General features: G+C 42.1%; 1 protein-coding gene across 4 annotated transcripts in view; it reads right to left on the reverse strand.

Moving 5' to 3' along the window:
• The window catches only part of tpst1 (tyrosylprotein sulfotransferase 1), a 69,989-nt gene extending 56,435 nt beyond the window's left edge, over positions 1–13,554 (reverse strand). For 2 of the 4 annotated variants that reach the window (XM_063016361.1, XM_063016358.1), the window contains exon 1: positions 13,420–13,554. The gene's annotated coding sequence lies outside the window, so the exon portion shown is untranslated. Of the gene's footprint in view, positions 1–1,297; positions 2,141–10,609; positions 10,751–13,419 lie in introns of those variants that run through there. The other 2 variants (XM_063016360.1, XM_063016359.1) reach the window with 2 other exon arrangements.
• Between the last annotated feature and the right edge of the window lie 1,243 nt (positions 13,555–14,797).

The following is a 14,797-nucleotide window of genomic DNA, read 5'->3' on the forward strand; positions in this document are numbered from 1 at the left end:
ACTATATTATGCCCCTGTCCCACATTCTGAACCCCCCCCCCCCCCCCAGGGTTTTCCCTCACCCCGTGTCCTGCGTTCTCATTGGCTGTAATTCGACATAGCACTCAACGCCACTCGCAACGTTCAGGGCGATCAGAGGCGCCTACACGGAGATGGGGAAGGAGTGCTCTTAGGGTGTGTCTCTCCGCATGCAATGCTAGGTGGCGCAACACCCATCAATGTGTGGGTGGCAAGATGCATACGGCTTGCTGCTTATGCAAGATGCATACGGCTTGGAGGGGATGTGGGTTAGCTTCGATCTCCTCAGTCAGGGCAGAGATCGGCATAGACAGAGAGGTGGCGTGAGGCAAATTGGGCAATTGGACGCGCTAAAGGGGGAGAAAATGCATTTTTTTTTTTAAACTAAAAAAAACTAACATCTGTAACAGCAGTACAAATGCTCACACATAATCTACACGCTCCACCATCATGTCACTACTCTTTACTTTCATTGTGTAACACCCACCGTTGATGACGCAGGCTTGGTTCCCAAAAACTGGTGGAAACGTGGGTCGGTTCTCTACAAAACACCAAGGTTCGAAGAAACCTGAACAGAACCGGTTCAAGAACCAGAGTTCTTTTTGGTTCTTTCGCTATTTGAGACATGAAGTCTAGCACCATTGCTGTATGTTCTAGGTTTACGTTCAACCATAAAGGTAGCCTGTGCTGTGTATTGTAGCTTCCATTTATTCTATCATTCAATGAGTAAGTGTTATATCAACAAGCCTCTATGCTTTTTTATTAAGGTGGAACAGTACGATCATAAACACGACTAGTTCAGCTTGTTCAGCAAACAGTCCTATCTAAACATGGTCTTTCAAAAAAAACAGAGTTGCAGCCATCTAAAAGTGTAACAGAGTGCATCACGCCCCAAGGTGTAGCCTTTCCCCTGCAAGATCTGAAAATGAAACCAGTTTGCAGGGTGCTCAACCAAAGCAGAGCATTACTGTACGTAAGAGCAACAAAAAGCGACGGTCAAAATTCCAAAAAACAGAGTAACGAATTAAGGAGCCCGCAATGGAGACAGTGAATAGAAAAGGGATAGCGCAGGAATTAAAACTGGTAAAGCTGCTCAGAGCTTTACTAAAAAACTGTTTATTGGTGTAACCAGTAACACAGACACAATGAAAACATGCAAACGCCACACAGAAAGGACCCAGACCGCTCCACCTGGGAATGGAACCCAGGACCTTCTTGCTGTGAAGAAAAGATTAAAGAAAGGTAACCCGAGGACAGCAATGTATGAACGACAACTCACCTCACCAACTGGCACCGCTTACAACCAGCATGGGACCCAATGTTGTACCTGCTTTGGAAATAGGCCCTTACTTTGGCTCTGGGGCAGCTGGTTCGTCTAGTGCGGTTCCCTTGTGATGTCAGCTTAGTTCCCAGAAGGAAGGTGTGCTGGACAGCAGAAAACTAAGTCAGACTGAGCCAGGCATCAAACACAAGTTTCCCAACACAGGAGTTGACAAATCTGTCAGTTAAGAGGAACTGATACGTCAATCATTTGCACCTCAATGGCCCCTCCAATGGCCCTATTTAGCAAGACAGAAGGACATGATTCCGTAACTGAGGCCCGCCACCAAGCTCCTCAGCAAAAGGCTTTAGTATCTTAGTGTCTTATATAAAATTATAATGATATAATAAGCTAAGTTTTATTTTTTCTTGTTTTTTTGTGGTTGTTTATACATTTTTCTCCCCCTTTTTCTCCCTTTTAGCGCATCCAATTGCCCGATTGCGTCATGCTTCCTCCACCAATGCCGACCCCGGCTCTGATTGAGGAGAACGAAGCTAGCCCACACCCCCTCCGACACGTGGGCAGCAGCCGTATGCATTTTCTCACCTACACTTTGACGAGTGCAACACGGATCAGCACCGTCTATGGAGAGACACACCCTGAGAGCACTCTTTTCTCATCTCTGCGCAGGCGCCATCGATCAGCCAGCAGAGGTCGTGATTGCATTAGTTATGAGAGAGTCCCTATGCGGCTTTTTAATATCCCACCCCTATATGAACAACAGGCCAACCGTTGTTCATGTGGCTGCTCAGCCTGAGACTCGATACGATGTATTCGAGATCCCAGCTCTGCGCCACCTGAACGGCCAAGTTCTACCTTTTTACTGGGACATGACACAAAATATCCAAATCATTTTGGAACAACATGAACTGATATAAAACAGCTGACCAGTTTGTGATTTTAACGCGCAATAGTTCCATCATTCTACAGTATATTTAAATCATATAAATTATACAAATGTTCAAGGTTTCTTTCTGTTCCGGTAACTATGCTCAATTCAAATCATCCACCAGCTGTTGGAAATGAATATCTGACTGCATTAATCAAACAATGACCGTCTGTCCGTTATCTGATAAGTATTAACATACATGTGACCCATATGTAAATGTATCACCTTCCAACATATTGCAATTCCTCAGACTCATGCGTAGGTTACCAACACATAGCTCCGTTAGCTTGAGCTAATGGTATCAGCATGGGCTTGAACACCCAAGAAACAAAACATATCAATCACCTCTGCCTTCCAGGAACCAGGTTACAAATATTGACTGAAGTGATTGGTCAGCCAGAACAAAATGACCAGATTGAAATATATAACTTGCGGACAGGGTCCGTGTACCTTCGGTCATTCGTTTTTCACTTTTAATCCTAAAGTTGAAAAACAAGAAAACGGGCTGTTTTTAATTTCTACAAACAATATTGAAAAACGGGTCGTATTTTAATTTAATCAAATAACATTTTCTATCAGTTCAACCAGAAATAAACACACACACGCGTGCATGTGCTGACGTGTATATTTGCTTCATATTTGCTTCAGTGTTGAGAAGCCAGAGCAAACAGTAATAATAACGTTACGCCACGTCCCCTGTTCTGACTTTTGTGCCTGGCGTACTTTTTCCTGTCCTTGTAATTCACACAAGAACTATTTTTCAAAAAAAAAAAGGGGGGCTATTCTAAGAAAAAGAATGCTGCATTAATTTTTTACATTATTATTATTATTATTACCGTATAGGACTCTGTAATACAGGCATAACTAATCGGACATGTCACATAGTGGTGGTAAATTCGGGTTATTTTATGGACTTGGGTAAGTCTGAGTCACTCAGTAATGTAAGGCAGTAAGGCAGTTGTAGCCTAGCGGTTAAGGTACTGGACTAGTAAGCAGAGGGTTGCTGGTTCAAACCCCACCACTGCCAGGTTACCACTGTTGGGCCCTTGAGCAAGGCCCTTAACCCTCAATTGCTTAGACTGTATACTGTAAGTCGCTTTGGATAAAAGCGTCTGCTAAATGCTGAAAATGTAAATGTAATGTGATTCGGTTCACTTGAGTCACTTGAGTCATCTGTACTGACATCTTGATTGCGATTGATTTACTGCATGAAAATGCATCCAAATATCACTTGTCTTCTGTGCACTCAGAGCCAGGGCCAATCAGAGGACTCATAGGATCCGGGTTAATCGAGATCTCGGACTCGTGATTCCTGATTCAGTACGAAGATTCGAATCATTAACCCAGGCGATTCAATATTTCTTGTTCTCGGCCAATAAACATCCAAAAAGTAATACAATTGCACGAACTAACTCTGCAGTAAACAAGGAGCAAACAACTAAGGGTGGGTTTATAAAATAGATTTTTCGATTCGAATCTATCTTTATTTGAACGATCCGATATCGATTCATATAAACGCGAGATCGATCTTTTAAATACGCCCCTTTTTACGGTGCACACGGAAATCTGTTACCTTCTTTAATTTCGCGTGGCCAGCCAGTGTTTTTTCATGCAACGAGATCTGACCTGCACATCAGTTCAGCATGGCAGAAGCTCAAGTTATGACCACTACACAACTTTTTGCACTGATTTTCGCTCGGCGACGGGTCGGTGCTGGATTCGGGAGGAACTCGGTGTTCGCTCTGCGATCAAAACAGCGAGGGGAAACACAGGGGAGAGGTTGTAAACAGGTGGAGCGCAATATAGTTTCTATCAGAATACATCAGCACACGCGAGTTTTACAGTATTTCTGACCTGATCGTTCTCTACAAAACAAAATATTTATTAACCTTCAACTCACTATAGAACAAGCCATGCTGCTCGTGTTGCCAAATCCACTCAGATTCATTTATTTCATCAGCGCACAAACTTTGATCTCTCGCTACTTGTTGATGTGCATGTTTGGACGTGGTATCATTAAACCTTTCATCACTTCTCACGTGTGTTTTCGTGACAAAACGTAGTTTTGGAGACCAGAGAAGCTCGCCTGTGATTCCCCCTGGTGATAGATGGTGTAGTGTAAAACCCCCCATCGCCGATCAGTCGTGTAGTGTGAACGTTACAGCGACCAGGTGGTAATCAGAGTGTTGTGTAGTGTAAACTTGGCATAAGCTGTTCAACAGCCAGGTGTATGTTTACATTACATTTACAATGTTGTAGCGTGTCAGACATATAAAATTATAATAAAAAATGAATGTTACTGTTTTCTGTTTTGGATTAATTATTTATGTAAACAAAATACACAAATATTTTTAATAATGAGTGTTCTTTGTACAATTATCACATTCGTTCTCTGAACATCTTTACATATTTTAACAAAACCTGTTAATGTAACTCAAATATGCCTAAATGTGTTGAATCGAAATCGAATCGAAAATCGAATCGAAAATCGAATCGAAAATCGAATCGAAAATCGAATCGAAAATCGAATCGAAAATTGAAAATCAAAGATCGAATCGAATCGGGACCTTGTGAATCGGAATCGAATCGATCCAGGAAATTAGTGGCGATACCCAGCCCTACAAACAACAATCAAATATATTTCAAAAAGTTATTTGGTTAACAATAAGCAGAAGGCTGATAAAAAAAAAGCATTAAATGATGTAATAGTTACATGTACGATTAGTTATGCCTGTATTACAGAATTGAGTCTTATATGGTAATATAACGGGACGCGGCGTAACGTTATTACTACTTTTTGCTCCGTCTTCTCAACACTTGTACTTAATTTACACTGAAGCAAATATGAAGCAAAAAATATACACGTCAGCGCATGTACACACGTGTGTGTTTATTTCCAGTTGAACTGATAAAAAATGTTGATTTTGGATAGCTGTTCTTCAATGGTCAGGACCATTACAGAGCAGATATTATTTGGGTGGTGGATCATTCTCAGCGCTGCAGTGACACTGACATGGTGGTGGTGTGTTTTTAAACACCTCCCTGTCACTGCTGGACTGAGAATAGTCCACCGACCAAAAATATCCAGCCAACAGCACCCTGTGGGCAGCGTCCTGTGACCACTGATGAAGGTCTAGAAGACGACCAACTCAAACAGCAGCAATAGATGAGCGATCGTCTCTGACTTTACATCTACAAGGTGGACCAACTAGATATTTATCACGTGGATGGCCGGGTACATGGGGAACATACGGCACCAGGATGCACTATGGGAAGAAGGCAAGACGGCGGAGGCAGTGTGATGCTTTGGGCGATCTTAAAACTAAAAACGAATAACACCCCGTTTTCCCGTTTTTCAATATTGTTTTTTGAAATGAAAAACGGCCCGTTTCCTTGATTTTCAACTTTGGGATTTGAAGTGAAAAACAAATGACCGAAGGTACACGGACCGGTCAGACTTTGACACGTCAGGAGAGAGTAATTGTATGTACAGAAGTGTATAAATAATGTGTTAATACACTATGCAATTATTCTATTGTTACATGCTATTGTGAAATAAGAAGCCTTTAATGACATTGCTCAAACAATGCTTGTGTATTTAGTGGAGACAGACTGACATTAGCTGTTTCATAATGGTTTAAAGTTCAGAGTTTAGGGCTTTGAACAAACAAACACAATCAAGGATAAAACACAAGGACAAATCACTATGAATCACTGACTGTTCTGTTAAATTCTAGTAAAGCAGCAGCTTAATTCCTAAAAGATTTCCTAATACACTATATTGCCAAAAGTATTCACATTCAGGTGTTCCGATCACTTCCATGGCCACAGGTGTATAAAACCAAGCACCTAGGCATGCAGACTGCTTCTACAAACATTAGTGAAAGAATGGGTCGCTCTCAGGAGCTCAGTGAATTCCAGCGTGGTACCGTGACAGGATGCCACCTGTGCAACAAGTCCAGTCATGAAATTTCCTCGCTACATTCAACTGTCAGTGGTATTATAACAAAGTGGAAGCGATTAGGAACGACAGCAACTCAGCCACAAAGTGGTAGGTCACGTAAAATGACAGGGCGGGGTCAGCGGATGCTGAGGCAATTGCTGCAGACCTCCAAACTTAATGTGGCCTTCAGATTAGCTCAAGAACAGTGCGTAGAGAGCTTCATGGGATGGGTTTCAATGGCCGAGCAGCTTAAATCACCAAGCGCAATGCAATGGTTGGATGCAGTGGTGTAAAGCACACCGCCACTGGACTGTAGAGTGGTGGAGACGTGTTCTCTGGAGCGATGAATCACGCTTCTCTGCCTGGCAACCTGATGGACGAGTCTGGGTTTGGCGGTTGCCAGGAGAACGGTACCTGTCTGACTGCATTGTGCCGAGTGTAAAGTTTGGTGGAGGGGGGATTATGGTGTGGGGTTGTTTTTCAGGAGTTGGGCTCGGCCCCTTAGTTCCAGTGAAAGGAACTCTTAATGCTTCAGCATACCAAGAGATTTTGGACAGTTTCACGCTCCCAACTTTGTGGGAACAGTTTGGGGATGGCCCCTTCCTGTTCCAACATGACCGCGCACCAGTGCACAAAGCAAGGTCCATAAAGACACGGAGTCCTGACCTCAACCCGATAGAACACCTTTGGGATGAATTAGAGCGGAGACTGTGAGCCAGGCCTTCTCGTCCAACATCAGTGTCCGACCTCACAAATGCGCTTCTGGAAGAATGGTCAAAAATTCCCATAAACACACTCCTAAACCTTGTGGAAAGCCTTCCCAGAAGAGTTGAAGCTGTTATAGCTGCAAAGTGTGGGCCGACATCATATTAAACCCTATGGATTAAGAATGGGACGTCACTCAAGCGCTTCATTCTATATTTCCTGTAAAACGCACAATGTCACATGACTCATTGACTTATTCACACCTGGGGGCATTTCAGGCTGCGCTTACACATGCTGTAAAATGGATTCGTTCAGCATGCCATTTGTGGGCGTCTGCAGGGATGAATGCAACCTGCAGAAGCCGCAATACAAACATTGGTGCTCTGTGGCTGTGCCTGTGCCATAGTCAGTTGTAGCCTATTGGCTAAAATTAGTTTTTACTGTTGGACCCTCGAGCAAGGCACTTAACCCTCAATTGCTTAGACAATACACTGATCAGCCATAACATTAAAACCACCTCCTTGTTTCTACACTCACTGTCCATTTTATCAGCTCCACTTACCATATAGGAGCACTTTGTAGTTCTACGATTACTGACTGTAGTCCATCTGCTACTCTGCATGCTTTTTTAACCTGCTTTCAGGACCCCCACAGAGCAGGTATCATTTAGGTGGTGGATCATTCTCAGCACTGCAGTGACACTGACATGGTGGTGGTGTGTTAGTGTGTGTTGTGCTGGTATGAGTGGAGTTTTTAAACACCGTGTCCACTCACTGTCCACTCCTACCTAGTTGGTCCACCTTGTAGATGTAAAGTCAGAGACGATCGCTCATCTATTGCTGCTGTTTGAGTTGGTCATCTTCTAGACCTTCATCAGTGGTCACAGGACGCTGCCCACGGAGCGCCGTTGGCTGGATATTTTTGGTTGGTATTGCTGTGTCTTATCCACTCATACCAGCACAACACACACTAACACACCACCACCATGTCAGTGTCACTGCAGTGCTAAGAATGATCCACCACCCAAATAATACCTGCTATGTAGTGGTCCTGGGAGAGTCCTGACCATTGAAGAACAGCATGAAAGTGGGCTAACAAAGCATGCAGAGAAACAAATGGACTACAGTCTACAGTGCTTCTATATGGTAAGTGGAGCTGATAAAATGGACAAGGAGGTGGTTTTAATGTTATGGCTGATCGGTGTACTGTCACAGTACTGTAAGTTGCTCTGGATAAAAGCATCTGCGTAAATCCTAACCCCTTAATCTTGGCAAACTGTTCTCCCAAGTGTATGAGGATCCCTTTAATGCACTCACAATTTAAAAATCACCCATACATTTTTAATAGGTTTGAAGTTAGGAGATTGGCTAGAGTCATTGTACATTAGTGATGTCTTGTTTGAGCTTTATAAAGATGGTACTATACTGTACCACTGTATCAGTACCACTGAATAATCACTAAATAAGTACTTATGCTTTCAGTAATGAGCAAAATAATCACAATAAACACACTCTATAGACCGTTTCAATGAGGGTAAACAATAACAACGCTACTGCGCATGTCTGTTCCTTTCGCCTTTCCGGTAGCGCCACTTTTAAACATCCATCCAGCTGTCAACATGACGAGCTCGTACTTTTCGAGTCTCCCGAACGCGGAACAAACGCGATATTAGCAGAAATGAATGATAGATCATCAAGTATCTTTACCAGACCCTTTTGAGGAGAATTTAAGAAGTGTTTTTCCGCTGACCTAAAACGTTTGCCTGAGGTAACATACCCAGACGTGTATCACTACCCTGTTGAAACGGAGTGTGTTTACACCAGAGAGGCAGTGAAAGCATACCGCAGTTTGGACGCATACAATTAATTATTAAAATCATTATTGTGTCATCTCCCCTTTTGTGTCTGTTGAGTTAAGAGCCATTATAATATGATAAAAATATGACAAACCACAGTGAATTACTTCTCATCTGAATTAGAACATATTAGCTAATGCTAAAACTATTTTTTATAGCCTAACTGGAAATACATGAAATATTTTACAGTAAGCACAATGTACTCATAAATAGAATGTTTACTTTTTGTATTACAAAAGTAGAACCATGTTTCTTTACAGGTCTGTGTGTCATTTAATAATTAAGCTAAGCTAATTATTACAGCTAATTAAGCCGTTAATATAATTCCATATAGTGACATTTCCCCAAAATATAGTCCTATATAGTTATGGCTTTTACATCGTATTCTCAGGAAAATGTAAACTTTTTAAGGCTTATGTTAGGTTTATGTTTATTCTGTTCTATTAATACAAATATTAAGCGCATGCATATTTTAATACACTTAAGCTAAACGTCAGGGACAAGACACCAAGAGAACAGCGTTTAAGTGAGTACATTTGTTCACAATATTTTATTATGAAATAATATATATTACATTTATTATAAGAGTTGATGGTGGGTATCCAGCCGGCTCTATTTACAGCAGCAATCCAAGCGTTTCGCTGTGCGTTGTCTTTTGGAAATCTGTTCACCTTAATTTCTGAAAGCAAGTTTGTACCTGGCCTGAGGGAACATCCGACAACCGAACAACACGGTCCTAACTTTAATTTAGACATACTGTCAGTAAATCACAACTGAACTAGCGCAAAAGAATTGAAGCAGTTGTGGTCAATCGCTGTTGTTCTGAGCGCTGTTTACCACCAAGCGGAAGCGTCTTAGGAACATCAACGTCACTTCCTGGACTCATGAATATTCATTTGAAACGGTCTATAGTGCGTTCAGAATACATTTTTGTCTGTATAGGAACAAAATTAGTCGCTAAATGCAATTACAGTCGAAGTCAAAAGGTTACATAAACTCACATGGATCGTTTATCATCCGCCACTTGGGATTTTAATGATTTCTTCAACCTCTCTCTCCTGTCACTGATAGACTGTAATACATCCTCTTTTAAGAAGCAGGGCTCTAGACTAACGTTTTGCACTGGTTGCACTGGTGCGCCTAACTTTTTTTCTTAGGTGCACCAGCACAAAAGTTAGGTGCACCCAAATTTTCGACCGCATCGCATTTAACACCGCAGTTTTACAGGTTCACTTTTTTTTTTTTTTTTTAATCACTGTCCATACAGGCAATATTGACTTGTAAATAACTAACAATCTGGTCAACATGGCCTCGTCTGATGATCTGTTTGCTGCTGCCTGCCGCTGAAGGGCAGTGGGGAGAGGGGACACTTGGGCAGTGCATTTATCGAGGCATGTAATGTGTTTTATAGATGCATTGGGCTTTTTCAGCCTTTCAATTCAAAATGTATTAGAACCAGTCACAAATATACTATTGCCGGCCACTGTCTTCTTTACAGTTAATTATAGTATTACAGACTAATTATAGCACACTTATAAAAATTATAAAAATAATAGAGTAAATGTGTATGTATGTGTGTATATCTATTTATATGTGTGTGTATATTTAAAATTATATGTATATGTTTGTGTGTGTGTTAGAGTGTAATCTTAAATGCAGTGCATTATATTATCGGCTTTACTGAATCTTTTACACAGATTCCCAAAATCGCTTGCGGTGCACTCACTGTGTATTTTGACTACATGTATTCTAATATATTTTGGTCTTTTAGTTATTTTTATATTTTACTTAACGAAAATATTGTCATGTTTTTACTTTCACTATCGCGGCACTTTACCGCTAGCATTAGCCCCTTGCTACTGTAGAGGGTCGGCTCACCTAGCCGCTGTCCGGTGGAGATGCTGCGGGTCTTTTGCTGTGCGGTGGTGGAGGTGTGGGAATAAAGGCACACGGCAGGGTCGAGTCACTTTAACTGTTTAGTCAGGACTTCAGTGAGCGTTACAACACTTTACACCGCCGAGCTCCAGAACCCGAACTTCCATTCTGGGGACATCCGGCGAGTCTCATATACAAAACTAAACTTACGGCAGAACGTCCGAACGCACATGTAGAAACCTGGTGCTGCATTCTGATTGGCTGAGCTGAATGTCGCTCACATATCACCGCTACAATATTGTCCCGCCCTTCACTATCTCTGATTGGTTTAGACCATGATATTGGCCTAATGTGTGTCTGTTGTTTTTTTTTCCCTCGGACGCCTGGTCGCACCGGTGCGACCTGAGATTTTTTTTAGTCGCACCATTGAGAAATTAGGTCGCATGTGCGACCAAATTGGTCGCACTCTAGAGCCCTGAGAAGTTGTATTATTTTGTGAATTGATTGTGGGTTTTCTAAAAATGTGCAGGATCAAAATATACATAGCAAGTTAGATTATTCATTTGGTGGTAAGGAATGTAATGTAACGTTGTTTTAGATTGTTGCTTGGCCTCTTATTTTGCGTATTAATAATTGTGTTGCCAAAACAGCCCTACATCTACCATGCGCTGTGTATTCTGACAACCGTGACCCTTTCCTTCCTTGGACCACTTCTCATAGATACTGACCACTGCAGACCGGGAACACCCCACAAGAGCCGCAGTTTTGGAGATGCTCCGACCCAGTCGTCTAGCCATCACAATTCGGCCCTTGTCAAACTCGCTCAAATCCCTAACACATCAACTTTGAGGATAAAATGTTCACTTGCTGCCTAATATATCCCACCCACTAACAGGTATCGTGATGATGAGATAATCAGTGTTGTTCACTTCACTTGTCATAATGTTATGCTTCGTCAGTGTATATTGCCCATCCCCATGTTCAGATATGCTCAAAATGCCCCCAACAATATAAGGAGGTAAAAATATCAATTAACATATTTCACTCACTAGCTTTGCTTAATGTTTGGATCCGTCAAGGTTCCCCCCCCCCCCCCCCCCCCCCCATGTGTTCCATGGTCCTGTGGAACTGCATATATTTAAGGCTAATGTAAAATAATGGGGTTGTTTTTTAAACTTAGACACTGAAAATAACACAAATAAACTATAAAAACACTGAATTACAATTGAAAAACCGTTAAACATTAATATAGAAATACAATAAATCCTACTATTTACTTTATTGATTACTTATGCTTCTTACTTAGTGGAAAGAACTTATTAGCAGTAATAATTAAGAGAAGTTTAGTGTTTCTACGTTGTTCTTTTAATACATTAAGTCACATTAAGCTTTTTTAACAATAAGAGTTTTTTTCTCAGAACAATTTCTCAGAACCTCGAGCTGTAACACAAGTTTAAAAGTGAAACAGGAGGAAAATCCAGATACATGTAGAGCTTTCAGAGTGGACGCTGAGTGACAAGGTACCACTGTATATGATTAGATTAGATTAGATTAGATTCAACTTTGTAAATGTGCAAGTACAAGAACAGAGCCAATGAAATACATTGGATCTAACCAGAAGTGCAAGATAGAGATTATTTACATATAATACAGCTAAAGTGCATAAGTGACCAGATAAGTGAAATAAAGAGACACAAGTTAAAGAATATTAAACAGGTAATGCTGATTGTACAGAGTATAGACTAGTATATAATTACAGAGTAATGAAAGGTGAATAAAAGTGGCTAAATGAATAAGTATAAATAGAGCATATACACCAATCAGGTATAATATTAAAACCACCTCCTTGTTTCTACAATTACTGACTGTAGTCCATCAGTTTCTCTACATACTTTTTTAGCCTGCTTTGACCCTGTTCTTCAATGGTCAGGACCCCCACACAGAGCCGGTATTATTTAGGTGGTGGATCATTCTCAGCACTGCAGTGACACTGACATGGTGCTGGTGTGTTAGTGTGTGTTGTGCTGGTATGAGTGGATCAGACACAGCAGCGCTGATTTTAAGAGTTTTTAAACACCTCACTGTGACTGCTGGACTGAGAATAGTCCACCAACCGACAACATCCAGCCAACAGCGCCCCGTGGGCAGCGTTCTGTGACCACTGATGAAGGTCTCAAAGATGACCACCTCAAACAGCAGCAATAGATGAGCGATCGTCTCTGACTTTACATCTACAAGGTGGACCAACTAGGTAGGAGTGTCTAATAGAGTGGACAGTGAGTGGACACGGTATTTATAAACTCCACTCATACCAGCACAACACACACGAACACACCACCACCATGTCAGTGTCAGTGCAGTGCTGAGAATTACCCACCACCTAAATAATACCTGCTCTGTGGTGGTCCTGTGGGGGTCCTGACCATTGAAGAACAGGGTGAAAGCAGGCTAAAAAAGTATGTAGAGAAAGAGATGGACTACAGTCAGTGATTGTAGAACTACAAAGTGCTTTTATATGATAAGTGGAGCGTGGAGTGTAGAAACAAGAAGGTGGTCATAATGTTATGCCTTTGGTTATTTACATAGTGATCAGCTATAACAAAACTGACCCTCAATGCACATCTACATTCAATACATAGTCAGCATGGGACGCAACCTATTCTACACTGTCCATGTATTCATCCACAAGCACGATCGCTACATCTACACCAGTTTAACGATCAGAGCAACAAACAACCCCACGATCTCAACTTCGAACCTCAGCAGATCAGACCCGGTTCCATTCTGTACTACAGCAGTGTACTGTGACCCACCTAAATCTGACGATCCGTCCTTAAACACCAGATCAGGAACAATTCAGGCACCAGATCCGCACCAGAAACCCGCGTTTGACGCACAATTCATCCGATCAACGCTCCGATCTGCGCGGAGAAAAACGCCACACTGAGATCAGCTCCCTTCGGTTCCAAACGCTCCAGCAGACTCAATAGGCGTCACATAAAACGGGTTGCCAGATCCTCACAAACATATATCTGTCATGCCTCACATTGACACACCAATTACACACGCTAATTAAAAAAAAAAGGTACAAAATACAAACTCCCATTTAAACATCACAAAAAAAGGAAATATAACTCACGTGTCAATTTTTCTCACGCCGACTACAATCGAGTCAATTTAATTCGTTTTAAAGCGAACTGGCAACCACGCGTCAAAAGCGAAAATAATGCGCAGGAAAATTCTGATTGGTTCGGACGTCTGGACGCGATTGTCTCCAAGCAGCGGATTGGTTCATAAATTGAGGACAGAGTTACGCCCCGCCCTATTGACAGAGTTCTGTAACGTAGGGTCGAGAAGTAGCTCGTTTTAAAGGTGTGCAAATGAAAACAGTGTATAAAAATCTAAATAACATGGTATAAACTACTACAACAACAAGCTAACAATCCATTAAGTTGCCATGAAAGATTCCATTCTCCATCTACATACTCCGATTAGGCATAACATTATGACCACCTTTCTAATACTATTGTGTTGGTCCCACTTTTGCTGCCAAAACAGCCCTGACCCATCGAGGCATGGACTCCACTAGACCCCTGAAGATGTGCTGTGGTATCTGGCAGCAGATCCTTTAACTCCTGCAAGGTGGGGCATCCGTGGATCGGACTTGTTTGTCCAGCACATCCCACAGATGCTCGATTGGACTGAGATCTGGGGAATTCGGAGGCCAGGTCAACACCTCGGACTCGTTGTTATGCTCCTCAAACTATTCCTGAAGCATTTTTGCGTTGTGGCAGGGCGCATTATGCTGCTGAAAGAGGCCACAACCATCAGGGAATACCGTTTCCATGAAATGGTCTGCAACAATGCTTAGGTAGGTGGTACAAGTCAAAGTAACATCCACATGGATTGCAGGACCCAAGGTTTCCCAGCAGAACATTACCCAAAGCATCACACTGCCTCCGCCGGCTTGCCTTCTTCCCATAGTGCATCCTGGTGCCATGTGTTCCCCAGGTATGCAACACAACACACACACCCGGCCATCCACGTGACATAAAAGAAGACATGATTCATCAGACCAGGCCACCTTCTTCCATTGCTCCGTGGTCCATTGTTGGCGCTTTCGGCGGTGGACAGGGGTCAGCACGGGCACCTAAGCCTAATAACTGGTTGTGCCACCATTGCAATCAAACC

The sequence above is a fragment of the Trichomycterus rosablanca genome, chromosome 20 (assembly GCF_030014385.1).
Source record: "Trichomycterus rosablanca isolate fTriRos1 chromosome 20, fTriRos1.hap1, whole genome shotgun sequence".
NCBI classification, from domain to species: Eukaryota; Metazoa; Chordata; class Actinopteri; order Siluriformes; family Trichomycteridae; genus Trichomycterus; species Trichomycterus rosablanca.